Source organism: Cavia porcellus, unplaced genomic scaffold, assembly GCF_034190915.1.
Source record: "Cavia porcellus strain 051 isolate PalLab524CR breed Dunkin Hartley unplaced genomic scaffold, mCavPor4.1 scaffold_16, whole genome shotgun sequence".
Classification (NCBI taxonomy): domain Eukaryota; kingdom Metazoa; phylum Chordata; class Mammalia; order Rodentia; family Caviidae; genus Cavia; species Cavia porcellus.
Genome location: NW_026947499.1, coordinates 249641 through 268804, shown reverse-complemented (window position 1 = coordinate 268804; position 19164 = coordinate 249641).

Here is a 19164-nt window from a genome sequence, read left to right as displayed (position 1 = left end):
TCACAATTTCTATCATACATTTTTTTAAAATTTTATTTAAGGTGAAAAAAAAAGCAGAGAAAGGGTACAAGTTATACAGATTTACAGAAAAAAAAAACAGTAGGAAATCACTAGTTAATGGATTACATATTGTCATCTTAGAAATAATTGTTCAAGTCACAAAATTAAAGCTTATAAAGTGGACATTCCAACAATGATACTGCAAACAGTTCTGTTCAATGATCTAATAAAACTCAGTGATATTTTCTATCTTATACACTTAAATATACATGCAGTTATATAGTTTAGAGCACTTTCTTTTCCTCTTTTGTACAATGACTATTACACATTTTGGGTTTCATTGCTCCCACGGTTCTTATTACTTTTTTGGAAGAGAGTAAAACCAAATGTGACATAACAGAACAGAGTCAGTCAAATCAAAAGGGTGGACATAATAGATAATGTAAAAACATAATACAAGGTGATCAACAATGGTTACCATAATGTCTCCCGCTATCTCTAATAGAATTGCCTATATCGTTAGTTATAATACAATTGAACAAAACAGTAAAGAACAAAACCGACAAAACCAAAACATTGGAGACATTGTAGGTCTTCAAAAGTAGATAAAAGTCAACGAGAATGGGCGTCTTAATGAATCTCATTATCTTCACAGCTGTTGCCTAAACTTTCCAACCTGATACTATCCAGCAAAACAGAATAGGGGAACATCAGTCAAAAACAAGATGGTGAGAGTAATACAGGGCTTTAAATCGAGATAATGGAAAGTCAAAGTGGGTTACTATAATATATCCTGCTATTTTTATTTATTTTTCCCTTAATTAAAAGGATAAAAATAAAAAAGTAAATAATGGAGTGGAGATTGAGATAAAAGAGGGCATAACAGCAAAACAGCGCAGATCAAAACATAACCATTTAAGCAGAATAGTGTTTCACCACCAGATAATCCTGACATAATAGTAGTTACCATATTGTCTCTTTCCTTCAATTCCTTGAGTACAACTTCATATACTGTAGCATTAAATATATCAAAACAATGTAAAACCATTTAAGAGAATGACAGCATTACAGGGTATTTAGAATCGACTAACAAAATGAACAATGGTTTCTGTATAATCTCCTTGTCTTTAAAAGGTTTTTGCTTATACTATCGTACATAATAAAATCCAATAAGATACAACCTATTTAGACCAATGAAGACAGAAGAACAAAAGCTTGATGAGACTTCAAAACAAGATGATACTAGATCAGTATTACCTATTAAGGTGTCATTTTCTCCAAAATAGCTGTTCCTATCATCCAATCTTCTCTGCCTCATTTCTGTTGAGCTCTTTTTCTGTCAGTAGCAGTCAGTTTGTCTTCATTTTGTTCTCTGCTCCATTCATTGTGGCTTCCCCGCCACTATTTCTGGATTCTTTGTATTTTTCTTTTTTTAGAATATCCTGCAATACTCTGTAGAGTTGAATTGGTGGTTGCAAATTCCCCCAGTTCCTCTTTATCCTGGAAGCACCTTGTTTTTCCATCAATTTCCAGGGACAGTTGTGCAGGATATCTCAATCTTGGCTGGAGATTATTATCTTTCAAAGCTTGAATTATTCCCCCCCACGCTCTTCATGATTTGATGGTTTGTGCAGAGAAATCTGCTGTAATTGTGATGGGTGTTCCCTTGTAAGTGGTCTGTTTCTTGTCTCTGACAGCTTTTAATATTCTGTTCTTGTATTGAATTTCTGGAATTTTTATTATTATATGCCTGGGTGTTGCTCTGTTTGGGTTGTAGGTAGCTGGGGTCCTGTATGCCTCATACATCTGAGTATCTTTACCTTTTGCTAAATTAGGAAAATTCTCCTGGATTATTTCTGTGAGTAGCTTTTGTAGTTCATTTGTTTGTGTCCCTACTTCTTCTTTTATGTTCTTAATCCTTAAGTTATGGATCCTCTTATCATCTTCTTGTCTTTGTATTATTGCTGTTTATTTCTTTGTTATTTTTAAGAAGTTTTTCATTTCATTCTCCCATATTACAAATCTGCCCTCCAGTTCAGATAGTCTGTCCTTAGTTTCTTTCAAGCTTTTGTGCCAGTTTTCGATAGAGTTCTTAGTTTCTTGATAGTCCCTTTGAACCTGCTTCACGTATTCTATGCTTTCTCTGTTTTCTCCATCGAACAATTCTCCCCTCTTTTTCTGTTCTTCCATTCCACCATCTGTTTTTTCTTGTGGGGTGCTTAGCATTTCTCTAACTATTCTGCATACTTCTAGCTTCAGGTCATTGATAACTTCATTCCTGAACTGATCTATGAGGCTCTCTATATGGCGCTTTATGTCTATTGGTGCGGTGTCCGCTATTACCTGTTTCTCAGAATTGGGGGCCGAGGAGCCTTTCTTGTTGCTGCCTCTTCCCATATTCTCTGTTTCTTATATATGCAAGCTTACATAGGACGCTCAGCTTCCCTCCCTGTGAGCCACAGCCTGATCGAATTGTGCCGGTTAGGTGTTCCCACCCACTGCAGCACACCAGAAAGTTCCAGACCAGGCAGCCTATGCGGGCCCACCCCTCCCGGCCACTGTCAGGCTCTGGGATCTGGGTTGGGTAGCCTACTGGGTCCGCCAGCAGCGTCACGCAGGCTAGGCACCCCTCACTAATCCCGCCTGAGAGGGGGATGTGTGGCTGAAGTCGCCACTGTGCCCTGCTCGCGCAGGATTGCCCCGGCCCAGAATGACCTCCGCTGGAGTCAAACTGTGTTAGAGTGTCAGTTTCTCTCACTCACCTCACCAGTGCACGCCTCCCTGCCGTCCTGTTTTCGACTCCGTTCGCAGACCCCCCCATTCTCAGAGCTTCCACATGTCTCCTTGCCGAGCTGACGTAGAGGCAGCCGCCATGTGGCGGGAAACCCAAATCGTGGCTTCCAATGGCGCAGGCTCCACCCTCCACACTGAGGCTTTTCTGTTCCTGTTTTAGCACCAGGACTGCATTCCAAGTTGGTTTCTCTCAGCCCGGTTCCTTCCTGAGTCAGCAGAGCATATCTCCACTGGCTTATGTCTCCTTACTCCGCACCCTTCCTGACTTCTGAGCCGAGTCTTTCAGAGAACCTCCGTAGCTGCTGTTATCTGTCCGCCATGTTCTCCCGGAAGCTCTCTATCATACATTTTTGTTCTTTTTTACATTCAGTTTCTCACTCCAGAGAGACAGTGCAATTCTTAGCCATATGTCTGACTTATTTCACTTAAGAATATTTTCTCAAGGTGCATCCATTTTCCTAGACATGTCCGAGTATATACTCCTTTATGGTTGAGTAGTGTTCCATAGTATTAAAAAAGTATCTTTTTTATTCATTCATCAGTCGATAGGCGTTTGAGTTATTTCCATGATTTAGCTATTAGAAACTGTGCCACTATAAACATAGGTGTGCATATATCGCTGTGGTATGATGTTTTTAATTCTTCTGGGAAGATATCCCCAGAAAGGGAATGATTGGATCACACCAGACTGCTAATTTTAGTTTTTTGAGGACTCTCCACACTGATTTCCACAGAGTTTGTGCCAGTCTATACTCCTCCTGAAAAATGTTTCTTTTTCCCTACAGCCCACCAGCATTAATTGATTTGTTGATAGTAGCCATTCTTTCTGAAGTGAGATAGAACCTCAGCATTGTTTTAGTTTGTATCCTTTGAAAGACCAGTACTGTTGAACATTTTGTAATATTTTTGTTTGCTGTTTATACTTCATTTAACAAGTGTGTATTCATCTCAGATCCTTGTTTTTAGATTGGATCTTCAGGTTTGGGGAGCTCTGATTTTTTTTCAGTTCTTTGTATTTTCTAGCTATTTTTCCTTTGTCCAAGGAACAATTGACTAAAACTTTTTCCCATTCTGTGGGTTGTCTGCATTCTTTTGATGATTTCTTTTGCTGTGAAAAAACTTTAATAGGAGGTCCCAGTTGATTGTTCTTTGCAATATTTCATGCAATTTAAGTTTTATTCATAAAGTCTTTGCCTATAGTTATGCCTTGAAGAGTTCTACCTTTTCTCTCTTTTGCACAGACCTAGTGCTTCTGTTTCCTGAGGCAGGGTCAGGCTGCTTTTGAACTTTGTCTGTGTAGCCCAGTCTGGCTCTGACCTCATGGCCATCTTCCTGCCTCAGCCTCCTGAGTGCTGGGATTACAGGCTTGCCTCACCATGCTCAACTAGTGTTTCTGTTCATTATTTAGCTCTCAGGTCCATTTCAATTTTAGTTTAGTGTGTGGTGACAGACGTGGGTCTAGTTTTAGTCTTTGGCATGTGGAAAACCTGTTTTTCCAGCATTATTTATTTGCTTTTTATTTTTAATCAGTACCAGGGATCGAACTCACAACTGCACGCCTGCAAGGTAGGCGCTTATGCCACTGAGCTAAATCCTCAGCCTCCAGTATTATTTATTAAAGAAGCTTTCTTCCAGTGTACATGTTTGGACCCTTTGTAAAAGATGTGACTGGGCTCAGTGGCATGTGCCTGCCTGGCAAGTACAAGGTCCTGAGTCAAGTACCAAAAAATACAAAAACAAAACACCAAAAACCCCAACAAAGATGATGTGACTGTGTTTGAAGTTGTTTGTGTATCTTCTCATCTGTTACATTGCTCCTGAGGTCTTTTTGGTGGTTGTTTTGCAGTACTATCCTGTTTTTATTACATCAAGCCAGGGATTGTGATGCCTCTTGCCTTGCCTTTGTTGCCCAGGATTGCTTTTGCTATTCTAGGTCTCTACTGGTTCCACATGAATTTTAGAATTGCTTTCTCTGTTTCTGTGAGCTATGGTGTTGAAATTTTGATCAAGATTGCATTAAGTCTGTGTACCAGTTTTGGAAGTATGACCATTTTCACTATTTTGGTTCTCCTACCCAAGCGTTAGGGTTATCTTTCTATTTTCTGATATCCTCTTTAATCTTGTTTTTCAGAGTACTGTGGTTTTCAATGTAGAGAGGTCTTTTATTTTCTTCATTAGATTGATTCCTAGGTATTTCACTTTTTGCATGCTATTATGAAAGGTGTTGTTTGCCTGATTTCTCTCCCAGTGAGTTTATCATTCATCTATAGAAAGGCTATTGCTTTTTGAATGTTGACTTTGCATCCAGCTATGCTATTGAATTTGCTTATTACGTCTAGAAGTCTTTCAGTGGAGTTTTTGGGGTTTTCTTTGCAGAGTATCATATCATCTGTGAATAATAATTTAACTTCTTCCTTTCCTATCCGTATTCCTTTTATTTGTCTTGTCTAATTGCGCTCGCTAAGGTTTCTGGAATTCTACCAAATAAGAGTGAAGACAGTGGGGAAATCCTTTTCTGGTTTCTGGTTCTAGAGTGAAAGCTTTCAGGTTTTGTCCATTTTCTATGATGTGGTCATTTCAGGTTTCTGTAGGCTTTTATCATGAATGACTGTTAGAATCTGTCCAGCAGTTTTTTGAGACTATTGAGGTGATCATATGGTTCTTGTCCTTAGTTCTGTTAATATAGTGTATTACATTTATTGATTTGTGTATGTTGAACCATTTCTGCACCCCTGGGATGAATCCTACTTGGTCATGTTGTACGATCTTGATTATTTGCTACATTTTGTTTGCTAGTATCTTATTGAGAATTTTTGCATCTATGTTTATTTGGACATTGGCTTATAATTCTCTTTTTTGGTTGGATCCTTTTCTGGTTTTGATATCAAGGTAATGCTTGCTTCCAGGAATGAGTTAGAGAGTATTGCTTCACTTTCAGTTCCATTAAAGAGTTTGAGAAGTAATGGCATTAGGTCTTCTCTAAATTTCTTGTACAATTCAGCAGTGAGTCCTTTAGGATCTGGACCTTTCTTTGTTGTTAGGCTTTTAATTGCAATTTCAATTTCATTAATATTAGTTTATTTAGAATTTTTATATTTTCTTGACTCAGCTTTAGTAATTCATATGTATTTAGGAATATGTCCATTCTGTCTTTTCTATATTAGTATACAGGTTCTCAATGTAGGTATAGATGATCTTTTGGATTTGTGCAGTATCTGTTGTGATTTTTACCCTTTTCATTTCTAATTGCATGGATCTGAATCTGTTTTAAATTGACTGTTTTTTTTGGATAAGGTTGGCTAAGGGTTTGTTGATTTTATTTAATCTTTCAAAGAACCAACTGATTGATTCTTTGTATTTTCTTAGGCTCATTGCATTAATTTCTGCTCTCATCTTTATTTCTTCCCTTGTATGAGCTTTGGGCTTGCTCTCTTTTCTAGAAGCTTGAGGTTCAATATTAAGTTACTTGAGCTTGTTCTGTTTTCCTGATATGGATATTGACTGCTATATTTATGCTATAAATTTCCCTCATAGGACTGCTTTCTTTTTGTCTCATAAGTTCCAGTTTTTTATTTTTATTTATTTATTTTTTTTGGTACTGAGGATTGAACACACAACCTCATGCTTGCCAGGCAGGCACTTACGCTGCTGATCTAAACCCTGCCCAGTTCCAGGATATTGTATTGGCATTATTGTTTAATTATAGAAACTGTTTAATTTCTTCTTTAATTTCGTGCATGAACCATTGGTTGTTCAGGAGGGTATTATTAATTTCCATGTATTTATGAAGTTTTTGTGATTTCTTTTGCTATTGATTTCCATTTTCATTGCACTATGGTCTGATAATATGCATGGGATAATTTCAGTTTCTTTGCATTTACTTAAGCATGTTCTATGAGCCAGTATGTGGTCTGTTTTGCAGAAAATCCAATATGTAGCCAAGAAGTATGTGTATTCTGATGTTGGGTAGAACATTCTGTAGACATCTAAGTTCATTTGTTCAAAAGTTTGGTTCAGCGCTAATATTTTATTGTTTATTTTTTGTCTAGTTGATCTACTTGTGACAATGAGATATTGAAGTTCCCCATTACAATTGTATTAGTGCTTGTTTGATTTTCATGTCCATTAATATTTGTTTTGTATAGTAGAGTGTACTGGAATATATATATATATATATATATATATATATATATATATATATAAAATCTCTTCCTCTTGGATTTACAGGGATATAGTCTTCTTTGTCTCTCTTAATCAGTCTTGGCTTGAAATCTGCTTTGTCTGAAAATAGAATAGCCCCTGCTTTTGGGGTGCTCCTGTTGCATGGAATATTGTTTTCTACTCTGGTGACTGATGAATTTCTTTTTGAATTAAATGTCTTTTGTGCAGCATATTGTTTTTTCTTTCTTTCTTTTCTTTCTTTCTGTCTGTCTGTCTGTCTTTCTTTCTTCTTTATTTTTTGCTTTGTTTTCTGTACTGGGGATCGAACTGTCAACCCTGCACTTGCCTAGCAGATGCTGTGCCATTGAGCTATATCCCTGAGCCTGTGGCATGTTGTTTGATCTGGATTTTTAATCCATTCTGCCAGTCTCTTTTGATTGGTGAATTGAGACCACTACCATTAATGGTTATAACTGATGTGTATTGATTTATCCTGTCATGTTATTTTCCTGTTTTTGCCCCCCCCCCATTTGTTTGTGTTGCCTGGTAGATTCCTTTTGTTGTAGTTCATGGAGGTGTAGTCTTTGTTATCTCTTTCTAAAATGTCTTTTAAAACATTTTGGAGTGCTGGTTTGTTTGTCATAAATTTCCTCAGATTTTTTTGTCATAGAAGTATCTTATTTCTCCATCAGTTTTGAAAGATAGTTTTGGGTGGGAACATCAATCTGTGTTGAAGGTTGTTTTCCTTTACAGCTTGAAATACTTCACTCCAAGCTGTCCTTCACTTGAGGATCCTTTTGGACAAATCACAACAACTACATCTACCTAAATATTACCTATAACATGGCCCAGGATTTACAGCTCTCTTTATTCTACACTTCAAAATTCGGATCACAATCATACCCATTACTCCCAAAAAGCCACACATGGGGATTCCAAACTTATGGCAGCTATGACATAAAGATATTTATAACTCTTAATTAAAAGAGACTACTCCCCAACATGCCCACTCTGTCTTTTGATCTCTTACCCCTGTCTTCACTTTCCTGTGATACTCCCATTCCCCTGTCTATATCCCAGCTCCTCAATGACGGCTATCAATTTCTAAAGACCACGCTTCAAATACACAACATTACAGATCTGACTACTGGCTCTGCCTACCCCTACAACAAGATCTCTCTGTGGCCTATCCAGTCACTCTAATCATCTCTACACTCTTGACATATGGCCCAAAACATTTCCTACATCTGTTACCCTGCTGCTTCTGATGCTCTCTCCTAGGTAAGAACTCTAGATTCTTTTTTTTTTTTATTGGAAGAGGAAAAAGAGAAAAACACAAAACAAAACAAAGCGGTGTAAGGGTACACGTAATACAGAACTACAAAAAAAAAAAAACATAACAGTAAGAAATCACCTGTTAGTAGATTACATATTATCATCTTGAAAATAGTTGCTCAAATCACAGTTATCAAAGAATACAAGGTGGACATTCAAACAGGGAGACTGCAAACAGCTGTGTTCAATGATCCAAAAACATTGATATAGTCAGCTATTCAACACCCCTAAACACACTTGCTGTTATATCTGTTAGAGCTCTTTTTCTTTTTTTTCCCTCTCTTTTTTACAACAAAATTTACACATTTTGGATTTTATTACTCCTTAGTGCTTATTACTTTTTTGGGGGGGGGGAGAGAATACAGTCAAATATGGCAAAACAAAGCTGTCAGTCAAAACCAAGGATAGACATAGCACATGGTGTAGAACAGAGCACAAGGTTATCAACAATGGTTATCAACGTTGTCTCTTGTTTCCTTAAAAAGAATTGTCTATCTCATTAGATATTATAAAGTTGGACAAAACAGTAGAGAACAAGACCAGTAAAACTTAGGCATTGTAAACATTACAGGACTTCCAAAGAAGACAATAGTCAAACCAGAATGGGTATCTTAGTGAATCTTATTGCCTTCAAAGTAGTTGCCTATGTCTTCAAACTTGATACTATCATATAGAATGGAACAGAGTCTAATCAGTCAAAACAAGATCGTGGGAGTATTACAGGACTTCAAAACAAGTTAATAGGAAATCAAAAAGAGTTACTATTTATATATCCTAATTTTTTAAATTTTTTCTTTAATTAAGACAAACATAAGAAATGACTAAATTTTTTTTAAAAGAATAAGGGGGAGATTGAGATAAAACAGGACATAACAATATAACAATAGAGGTCAAAGCATGACTGTTTCAGCAACCTAGTACTTCACCACCATATAACCCGACTTAATAGTAGTTACCATAGTGTCTGTCTTTTTCCTTGAAATATTTGGATAAAACTTCATATACTATAGCTTCAAATATTTCCATATCAAGAAGCCCAGAATAAAGCCTTTCTAATTAATGAGTGAAAACTTTATAAGGCTTCAAGGCCACCTAATGGGGAATCATGATTACCACATATTTTTATATATTTGAATCATTACTTACATTAGGGAAACTATTCGGTATTCACACATGCGAGATTGATTTATTTCACTTATGAGTATGGTCTCAAGCTGCACCCATTTATTGATAAATATCTCAATGTGATCCTTCTTTATAGCTGAATAATACTCCATTGTATAGAAATACCACAACTTTTTTTATCCATTCCTCAGTTGATGGACACTTGGATTGTTTCCAAGATCTGGCAATTACAAATTGTGCTGCTATAAACATAGGTGCACATATATCGCTGTGGTATGATGCTTTCAGTTCTTCTGGGAATATGCCTAGAAGTGGAATAGCTGGAATAAATGGGATTTCCAATCCCAACTTTTTGAGAAATCTCCAGACAGATCTCCACAAAGGCTGTACCAGTCTACACTCCCACCAGCAGTGCAGAAGAGTTCCTTTTTCCCCACAGCCTCTCCAGCATTTGTTGTTGGTTTTCTTGATCCTGGCCATTCTTTCAGGAGTGAGATGGTATCTCAGTGTGGTTTTAATTTGCATTTCTCTAATGACCAATGATGACGAGCATTTTCTCATGTATTTATTTGCCATTTGCATTTCTTCATCTGAGAATTGCGTATTCATCTCAGATGCCCATTTTTGGATTGGATCTTTGAATTTTGGAGGTCTGAGTTTCTTTAATTCTTTATATGTTTTAGACAAGAGGCCCTTGTCTGAGAGAGAGTTCACTAAAATCTTTTCCCAGTTTGTGGGTTTTCTTTTCACTATGCTAGAGATTTCTTTTGACATGCAGAAACTTTTTAATAAGAAGTGGTCCCAGTTATTGATTCTGGGAAGTATTTCCCGTGCGGTTTGAGTCCTGTTCATGAATTCTTAACCTACTCCTATGTCTCCAAGGTTTCTACCTAATTTGTCTTCCAATAGATTTAGCGTTTCTGTTTTAATATTCAGATCTTTGACCCATTTAGATTTTAATTTAGTACATGGTGATAGACATGGGTCTAGCTTTAGTTTTCGGCAAATGGAGAACCAGTTTATCCAGCACCATTTATTAAAGAGACTGTCGTTCTTCCAGTGAACCTGCCTGGCTCCTTTATCAAAGATAAGGTGGTTGAGTGTGTTTGTAGTTGTGGTTGTATCTTCTAATCTATTCCACTGATCTTTGGCTCTGTTTTGATTCCAATACCATGTTGATTTTACTACTGTTGCTTTGTAGTATAACTTCAAGTCAGGTATTGTGATGCCTCCTGCTTTGTCTTTGCTGCTTAGAATTGCCTTTGCTATTCTAGGTCTCTTCTGGTTCCAGATGAAATTTAGGACTGATTTCTCTAGATCTTTAAGGTATGTTGATGGTATTTCTATTGGGATTGCATTGAATCTGTACAACAGTTTTGGGACAATGGCCATCTTCACAATGTTTGTTCTTCCTATCCATGAGCAAGGGATGTCTTTCCATTTTCTGAGATCATCCTCAATTTCCTTTTTCACTATAGTATAATTTTCACTGTATAAGTCTTTCACTTCTTTCATAAGAGTAATTCCTAAATATTTCATTTTTTTGTTTGCTAATGTGAAGAGTGCAGTTTCTCTTATTTCCCTCTCTGTGATTTTGTTGTTCGTGTATAGGAATGCTATTGATTTCTGAGTATTGATTTTGTATCCAGCCACATTACTGAATTTATTTATTGTATCTAAGAGTCTTTCAATGGAGTTTAGGGGGTCTTCTATGTAGAGTATCATGTCATCTGCAAACAATGATAATTTAACTTCTTCTTTTCCTATCTTTACCCCTTTTATTTCTCTTTCTTGCCTAATTGCTCTGGCTAGTACTTCCAGTACTATATTAAATAGGAGTGGTGATAAAGGACATCCTTGTCTTGTGCCTGATTTGAAAGTAAAGGCTTTCAATTTTTGGCCATTTAGTATGATGCTGGCTGTTGGTTTGTCATAAATGGCCTTTATTATATTGAGGTAAAGACCATTTATTCCAATTTTCTGTAAATTTCTTATCATGAATAAGTGTTGGAACTTATCAAAGGCTTTTTCTGCATCTATAGAAATGATCATGTGATTCTTATTTTTGGCTTTATTGATATGGTGGATTACATTTATTGATTTGCATATGTTGAACCACCCTTGCATTCCTGGGATGAATCCCACTTGGTCATGGTGTATAATCTTCTTGATGATTTGCTGGATCCTATTTGTCAATATTTTATTGAGGATTTTTGCATCTGTGTTCATTAGGGAGATCGGTCTATAGTTCTCTTTTATAGTTGGTCTTACTCAGGTTTTGGTACTAGAGTAATATTTGCTTCCAGGAATGACTTAGGAAGGATTGCTTCCCTTTCAATTTCATTGAATAGTTTGAGGAGTGTCGGCATTAGGTCTTCTTTGTATTTCTTGTAGAATTCTGCAGTGAATCCATCTGGGCCTAGGCTCTTCTTGGTGGGTAAGGACTTAATTACATTTTCAATTTCATTAGCAGAGATTGGGTTATTCAACAGTTTTACATCCTCTTGATCTAGCTTTGGTACTTCATATGCTTCTAAGAATCTGTGTATTTCTTCTGTGTTATCAAACTTTTGAGAGTAGAGGTTTTCGAAATAGGTGTTGATGATCCTCTGTATTTCTATTGGGTCTGTAGTGATTTCTCCTTTTTCATTTCTTATTGCATGAATTTGAGCTTTTTCTTCCCTTTTTTTAATAAGGTTGGCTAGGGGCTTATCGATTTTATTTATTCTTTCAAAGAACCAACTCTTTGATTCATTGATTCCTTGGGTTGTTTTCTTAGTCTCTATTGCATTGATTTCTGCTCTGATTTTTATAATTTCCTCTCTTCTTTTGGCTTTGGGCTTAACTTGCTCTTCTTTTTCTAGCTGTTTGAGGTGTAGCATCAAGTTATTTATTTGTATTCGTTCTGTTTTCCTGATGTGGGAACTCAGTGCAATAAACTTTCCTCTCAGGACGGCTTTCATTGCATTCCACAGATTCCGGTAAGTTGTATCTGCATTTTCATTTTCTTTTAGGTATTGTTTAATTTCTTCTTTAATTTCTTCCGTGACCCACTGATTACTCAAGAGTGTGTTATTCAGTTTCCATGTGTTTGCGGAATTTTTGCAGTATCTTTTATCATTAATTTCTAATTTCAGAGCGCTATGATCCGATAATATGCAATGGATGATTTCAACTCTTTTGCATTTGCTTAAATATGTTCTGTGAGCTAATATATGGTCTATTTTAGAAAATGATCCATGTACTGCTGAGAAGAATGTGTATTCTGATGTTGTTGGGTGGAACATTCTGTATATGTCTATCAAACCCATTTGTTCACAGGTGTGATTCAGTTCTGTTATTTCTTTGCTCATTTTCTGTCTGGTTGATCTGTCCCTTGGTGTCAGTGGTGTATTAAGGTCTCCTGTTACAATTGTGTTCCTGATAATTTGAATTTTCATTTCTGTTAATAATTGTTTTATATAACTCTGTGCTCTGGAGTTTGGTGCGTATATATTTAAGATAGTTATGTCTTCCTCTTGGAGTTTTCCCCTTACGAGTATGTAGTGACCTTCTTTGTCCTTTATGGTCATTGTTGGTTTAAAGTTCACGTTGTCTGCAAACAGAATGGCTACTCCTGCCTTTTTTTGGATTCCTGCTGCATGAAGAATTGTTTTCCATCCTTTGACTTTCAGCCTATGAGTATCCTTCTGGGTTAGATGGGTTTCCTGTAAACAGCATATGGTTGGATTTTGTTTCTTGATCCATTCAGCTAGTCTGTTTCTTTTGATTGGTGCATTGAGACCATTTACATTAATGGTTATTACTGTTAAATGCTGGTTAATTGTAGGTATGTTATCTCTCTGCTGTTGCATCTTTATCTTTCTGTTCTGTTTAATTATTTGCTTTGCTTAGTTGTTTTTTCCTTTGTGTATCTAAACTGTCTTTCAATATTTTTTGCAGGGTTGGTTTGGTGTTCATGAAGTTCTTCAGCTGTTCATTGTCATGGAAGTATCGTATTGCACCATCTATTTTGAATGATAGTTTTGCAGGATATATCAGTCTAGGTTGGAAATCATTTTGCTTTAGGATCTGGAATACTTCACTGCATGCTCTTCTTGACTTTATCGTTTGTGCTGAGAAGTCTGCTGTGATTCTGATAGGTTTTCCTTTATAAGTGATCTGTCTTTTCTCTCTGACAGCTTTTAATAATCTATTTTTGTGTTGGATTTCTGGGATGGTGATTATTATATGTCTGGGTGTAGTTTTATTTTGGTTATGACTGTTTGGAGTTCTATATGCTTCACTGATCCTGATGTCAGTTTCTGATCTCATTTTTGGGAAATTTTCAGCTATTACTTCTCTAAATATCCTCCTGACATCCTTCATGTTGTCTCCCTGTCTTTCATTAATCCCTGTCATTCTTATGTTATTCTTCTTTGCATCGTCTTGCAGTTGTTGAATTGTTGTTTCCTGATTCCTTGTTATTTTCAAAAGATCTTTCCTTTCCTGTTCACTAGCTACAATCCTGTCTTCAAGGTCTGAAATTCTATCTTCACTTTCATTAAAGTGGTTTTTACAACTTTCAGTGGAGTTTTTTATTTCCTGTATATCTCTGTGCATCTGCATTATGTATTCTGTTTGTTTCTTATATTGCTCGTCTAGGGATTCTATCTTTTTGTTTAGTTCCTCCAATTTTTTATCTGTGTTTTCTTTAGATATATTCAGAATCTCTTTCATTTCTTTTATCATTTCTTCTTTTATCTGGGAGATTATTTCGAGTTTGAATTTCTTTAAAGCTTCCTGGAGTTGCTTGTCAATTTCAGTAGCTATTGTGTCCGATATATGAGGTGGATGGGATATATTTTCTTCTATATACATCACTCCTAGGGTTTCTTGAGATGGGCTGGAGTTTTGAGGTTGTAATTTGGTCTTTCGTTTTGTCATTTTCCTATATTTCTGTGTTTCAAGTGTTATTTGAAAGCTTCCTCAGGATCTGTTGAAAATCCCCTTCTATGTTTGGAGCTACTGAGACTCTGGCACCACGCTACCCCAAGCCATTGGGCCTACAGAACCAGTGGCCCTCCTCTGCCTGCTCAGAACTCTGCAGTTCTAGACAAGCTGGGCCTCAGGGACACTGTGCGCCCACCTGCCCCTTGGAAGCTCCACAGTTCTTCAATCACAGCCGGGTTAGGGTACTCACCACAGGCCGCGGTGCCTCAGGAGCCTGCGGACCCTCCCTGCTTGCAGAGATATCCACAGTCCTCCAGACACACGGAGAGGCCGATGCAGGCACCCCAGATCCTCCCAGCTCCTCCTCTGTACACTGATGGCTAGGCGTGGCCGCAAAACAGGCTGGGCTAGGCTGATAGTGTGGGCCGGCCCACCCATCGGGAGCTCAGCAGTTCTCCAAGTGTAACCGGAATGGGGAGGCTGATGTGGAAGCCTCAAACCCACCTCTCCCCTTCACTGCACCTGGAAGCCTGGGGGGACTCCAGCAGTCTGGGCGGAGATATCCAGAGTCCTCCAGACACGCAGAGAGGCCGGTGAGGGCACCCCAGATCTGCCCAGCTCCTCCTCTGCACACTGATGGCCAGGCACGGCAGCTAAACAGGCTGGGCTAGGCTGATAGTGTGGGCCCGCCCACCCGTCGGGAGCTCAGCAGTTCTCCAAGTGTAACCGGAATCAGAACTCTAGATTCTTGCACTTACTATCCATGACAGACACACACACCGACTCCGATATGCCCACCCTGTGGATAATTTTGTGTCTGTGGATGTGGAGCATATACCTGCCTTTCACCTATATGTCAGGGCTTCTGTACATCAGCAGTAGTGGCACCGTAAGTTACATTCCATACTAGAACCCAAATCGTAAGAGGGCTACCACTCTCACCCTCACCTACACACTATCACATATTCTGTAGGGCCACACCAGGTGTTCTGATTCTAACAGGGATAGGCCTCTTCTCAGCTGCTGGCATGGGGGCCAGAGGCATTGGAATGGGTGGTCACTTTTACACCCAGTTATTTTCTGAGCTATAAACACCCATCTGTGATGTTTCAAAAATGGTAGACTGCCTTAGGACCAGATCAATTCACTAGTTGTAGTTCTCCCGAATCACTGAACTCTTGACATCCTGACAGCTGAAATGCATGGCATCTGTGTCATGCTGGGAGAAGAATGTTGCTACTTCATAAGCAGTCAGGCACTGTCAAAAGTCTAGTTAAAAAGCTCTGAGAGCTCGCAGCCAACATAGAAAAAAGGTTCACAGGTCCCAATCCCAGTCCATGGTCTTCTAGGTAGCCTATTGCAGATTGTTGGGCACCCATCATCCTTCCCATTTTAGAGCCCTTCATGACAATTCTTTTTTTTTCTTGTAGCACCTTGCATCTTTAAACTTCTCTTGAGATTTATCCAATACAGGATACAAGCCTTCACCACTAAAGAAATCCTTGTTTTAGCTGGAATTCTTGTCACCAGTTTCTACATGGGCACCACCCATCTCCCAATACCCGTCTCAACCCTTATAGTGTGACACCCTCGTTCAGCTGGAAGCACCCCTTAACCACCAAAAGATGGGAATGATGGGTTTCTGCACCATATCTTTCTTCCCTCAGCCTCCTGTAAATATTCTTATTGACTGTTTGCGCATGCAGATGCTCCTTCAATCAGCTGTTAATGTCATTTGTCCTGCTTCTGAAACTCCTCCCCCAGCTAGACCTAATGAAAACACTTCCACTTCTTTCTTCTCCCCAGAGGGAATCTTGTATTCTTCTGCAACCCGTCTGTGCCCACAATAAAGACCTCTTTATCTCTATGTGTGTTTCTCTCTCAACTGTGCCAAAAAACCTAAACAGTTTCAATGGAATTTTTAATCTGTTTGAACCTGTTTCATGGATTGCAGTTTTCCCTGTTGATCATTCATGGTTTTCATCATTTTCCTACTCTTTTTTTTTAATCTGTATATGCTGTAGGATCACTAAGCATGTCTTTCATTATGCTTGTATCTCTGGTTTTCTGATTTTTAACTAGAGCTTCATTCATTTACTTTGTTAAACTTCAGAGTCCCGGGTGGCCTTCAGATTGTTCCACCTAATTGCCCCCTAGTTTTGCCTTTAGTGACCTCAGCTTAATGTCTCAAGTTTTATCTTATATGTCTTCTCATTTTCTAGCCTTTTAAAAGTTTAATTCCTTGTTGATACTTTAAATTGCCTATGGTGAGTAGTTTTATTGCTAATATTTAGAGCCCTTAGTAAATGACTATGTCTCAGAGGTGATTTCTAGGTATAGCTGGCTTTTGATTTTTAAGTGTATTGCAAGATCCTACCTCTTTAACTTATTCAGGATAAGAAGTTGCTGCCTACTTGGCTTAGCCCCTGGTTCTTTGGCACTGACCTATACTATTTTTTATGACCCTTAGTATCAGTCTTGGTATACCTTTGTCTTCTTGGCTAATGTAGTATAATCAGCAATAACCGCATCAAACAAATATAGAAAGTGATGTATTGAGGTAACTTAATTTACCACCTTTAGCTATATTAACTAAATTTGTGGTTATATAACTAAATCTAAAATGAATCAGAAATGTGTATGCAGTAAATAAACCCTCAATATGAGAATTTTACCTTCAGGGGACAAAATCTAAAAGGGGCTGGGGAAAACAGGTAAGTAGAAGAAGACGTAGAAGAGTAGACGCAAAGCTAAAAGACAAAGATCACACTAACCTTGGGTTACTGATGAAGAAAGAAAGAAAAAGAACAGAACAGAACAAAAACAGCAATAAACTAGAAACTGTTTAAACTCATCAAAATAAAAAAAACCCAAAAACAAAATGAGAGAGAGAAAGAAAATAAGAGCAAAAAATGTCTGCACTGATAGACAACATGGGCAGACAGAATCCAGCTCCAAGGTGGTTAATCCTAGCAAGCCAGCCGTAGCTTTACAGTGGAGTAGTGGATAATCCCAGCGAGCTGCACCTTTAATTCCACTGAAGTTCAAGCTGGTTTATGGATGTGAGGCTGGCACCAGATTTGCTCAGGCTGCAGCAGTACATTTGCCTCCTCTTAGTTTAAACTCAGCTTAAACTAATGCCTGCAGTCTCGAACTCAGTTCCCTGACCCTATTACTGGGAACCACTGGATGGAGCTGGACCACAGCTGTTGGTGAGTTTTGAGCTCAGTTGTCCTCTCTTCAAGATTACTACTGGCCATTTCCCTTCTCTTGCAGGATGTGTGAACCTGAATAACTCAACAGCTCCTATAGTCCACTGTGTGCCCTTCTGTGTTCCACTGGTGCATTTCTTGGCATAGGCCTTTGAGGTTACCAATAATCTCCCTGTGTCTGCAGGTCGGAGCAGCCCTTCACATAGTGAGTCGAGGCTTGTGAAGAAATCCTCAGAAATTGCCTCTTGCTTCCTCCTTTGTTGAAGTCTCTTTTCGCTATCCCATGGGCTTCAATTCTTGCTTCAGATTCTTTCTGGGTTCAGAGGACCCACTTCCCTCCTGAGTCAAATCAAATGAGTTCCCACATTTTTCTCTGCCTCTCTTCTTCACCTTGGTTTATTCCAGTGTCCATCCACCAAACCTTGGAAAGGTCTTTCTTTGCTTCTCACCACTCTGCAATCTTGGAGGTCTTGGTATTTTACATATATATTTGTGCATAACATCTCTGAGTATTCTTTATATTAAATACTAAATGTCAGCATTATCTCTTTTATTTTCCAGCAGTGTAACTGAAACAATGTAGCTGTGTGGAAGGATACATATATACACTTATTCTATCGTTTGGGTAAACAGGTCTTGCAGGTAAGACAGGGTTGCTTCTTAACAGAATGCATTGCAATGAATGCTGGTCAAGTAGGAGTCTGTTCTTTGATAACCAGGAGCTCCCTTGTGTTCTTTTGAGAAATCACTCCTCTGGTTTATATTTGCTTAGGGTAGTGTTTTTCAGATTTCCTTTCTGCCAGCTACAGGGAAGCATTATACTCATAGCTGGGTAATCATACCCTCTTTTCCAGGATTTTGAATCTGTAATTCAGCCTCACATAAAGCAGAGCAAAATGTGGAAACTCATTTGATTTTGTCCTGGAATGCTTTTGAGACTATCAATTAATTCTGTTACACTGATTCCATCTTGGAACTTGGTTCTTGGGCGTTCTTTATGCTTCCTTGTATCTACATTTTCAGTAACAATGTAGGGATTTCTTTCATAAGAGGAATGGGTTTTCATTTTTTTTTATAACTTAAGGGCTTTAACTGATAAATCTTGCCCTGGGATAGTAGCACATTTCTAGAGAAAATTAACATACAAATTTTGTTTTTCTGACAAAAGAAGAAAATTAGATTCCTGATTATAACAGAAATTAGCACCTTTTTAGCCCATCATGAGAAAGTGTTACTGTTCATTCCCTCCTAGAACCATATGGCTACTGGTGGCCAGATTCTGAAACACAAAAGCAGAATTTTAAACATACCAGGCAATGGCTGGGCATAGTGGCACACTCCTGTATCTTGGCCCTTGGGAGGCTGAGGCAAGAGGATTGTTGCAAGTTCAAGACCAGCCTGGGCCACAAAGTGAGCTCAATACCAGCCTAAACTGTATAGTAAGACCCTGTCTCAAAGACACACACACACACACAAATGTACCAGGCAATGTGGGACAGGAGATGAGATGGTTGCTTTTCATCATTCTAGATCTTAGACTGCGAGAATAACAGGCATGAAGTCCTTACAGCCGCCCTCAATTCAGCAATTCCTGTGGCTCTGCTGA